This window comes from Callospermophilus lateralis, chromosome 2, assembly GCF_048772815.1.
Source record: "Callospermophilus lateralis isolate mCalLat2 chromosome 2, mCalLat2.hap1, whole genome shotgun sequence".
In the NCBI taxonomy this organism is placed as follows: Eukaryota; Metazoa; Chordata; class Mammalia; order Rodentia; family Sciuridae; genus Callospermophilus; species Callospermophilus lateralis.
Window position 1 is genome coordinate 154,518,036 of NC_135306.1, and position 2,268 is coordinate 154,520,303.

The window sequence follows — 2,268 nt, forward strand, 5'->3', positions numbered from 1 at the left end:
AGTTAGGTCAGATTTGTTCCAGTGTTTATTATTTATTCTATCCTTCCTTCCTCACCATCAATCCCTTTGTCTACTCCATAGATCTTTCTTCTAATTTTTACCCTCATTCCTTATTTTGGATAACCTTCCACAAAACTTGTGCATACATTTTTATAATAACACTATTAGTTCAAAAGTGGAAACAACCTGCATGAATTAACAAAATTAAGTGGATCTACCATTACAAGAGATGAAAAGAGCAATGACTTAATCTTTCTTTCAAAATCACTTCAACATAATGCCATATTTATACTGTAAATTCAATTTGAATTCTTTTGACATAGGACATAGATTTTTTTATCTTAAAATATTATTTAATAATTGTTATTATTATATCATAATAATAATCTCTTATTCACAAGAGCCAAGAAGTAGAAACAACCAAAATAAGACTCCATTAAATTTAATGGTTATTGACTTAAAATTTGTAATGTAATTATGCCTCTCACATGGTGATGTTTTAAATATGTAGCTTTCCAAAGGACCCAGTAAAAGTAGCATGGAAGATTTTTGAGATCTACAGAACTAAATCAAAAATATTCATTAATCCTCATAACCACACAGAGAATTTCAGGTCTACCTCTAGATCCTGTCTGGCTCACACAGAGGTGTGGACTTTTATCAAACTTCAGTGAGGGAATTAGACTACAAAGAGCAAGTATTAGTAACAGCTAAATAGAGACTATGGGTCCCTATTAGCAACACACTGTGTTTAACTTGCTAGGCATCTTAAGGTAGTGGATAAAAGAAAAAAAGTTTCTTCAATGTATGTTTTTGGTACCTTTGTCTAGTATAAGATAACTGTATTTATGTGGGTTTGTCTCTGTATCCTCTATTATGTACCATTGGTCAACATGTCTGTTTTGGTGCCAATACCAGGTAATAGATATTAATCCAGGTATCTAGAGCCAACTGAATTTTTACAAAACTGTTAAGAATATGCATTAGAGAAAATATAGTCTTTTTAAAGAAATGGGGCTGGGTAAATTGGGCATCCATGTGTGGAAGAATAAAAATTAGAGCCCCATCTCTTACCAGTTCTAAAAATCAATTTGAAATAAATTAAAGACTTAAATGTAAGACACAAAATAATGAAGGTACTAGAAGAAAATGTACAGGAAATTCACTTAGAACATTGGAATGGGTGTGGATTTTTTTAATAAGACTCCAAAAGTATATCAAAGAAATACTTGGGCTACCAAATATATTGCAACATTACTCATAATAGCCAACAGTAAAATGATGAATTGATTAAAAAAAAGTCATACATACATGCAATAGAATACTCTTTCATCATAAAAAAGAACAAAAATCTGTCATATGTATAAATAGCGTTAACTAGAGATAATTATGCTAAGTGAAAAAACCAGGCACAGAAAAATGAGTTCTGTATGATTTTATTCATAAATAGAAATAAAAAAGAAAGGAAACCATAGTGACTTTAACTTGTTGAAAACAACAAAAGATAACAAGTACTGGCAAGGATATAGGGGGAAAAAGAATAACTGTACACTGTTAAGGGGAACATAAATTAGTAAAGCCATTATGGAAACAAACTCTCCTTAAAATATTGGTAACACTACAAAGATCTTTGGATTTCATTTAGAAATTAAAAAATTAAATCAAAGAGGTATGCAAATAGGTAGATAAATGACAGGATATATGTAGATATAAAGAAGTCTATCTCCGTGAGGTTGAACCAGAATATACACAGCATGTTGAGCACAGTGGTGGTGCACAAGGTGACATCAGTGGAGGCAAGCAGAGCCAGGAAGTAGTACATGGGTCGATGCAGGGCCTCCTCGTGACTGCTCTCAGAAATGGAGACGTGGATACCCCAGACTCCTTGGGCTAAATCTTGTTTCCAACACTTACTAGTTGAATGGACTTGAGCAAGTTGCACATTTAACCTTGCAAGTATATTCATAATTCTCAAAGGAGAATGATAATAATATATACCATAGACATGTTAGAATGGCTAAATGATACTCTTTTCAGCAGTGCTTGGAATATGGCATCAGCACGTTATCTATTTTTAAAGTTGTCAGAATATATGATGAGGCATACACTATTTGCCATCAACCTCATCTCAAACACTTGTGTTTCTGGTATAGATGTTTTCATTTGTTGAAATATGAGTCTTTGGGAATCAACCTAACTCACCTCAGTGTTAGAAAAGTCCAGACTTTTGTGCATGCCTGAGAGTTCCGAGCACCAGGAGTCCCACAG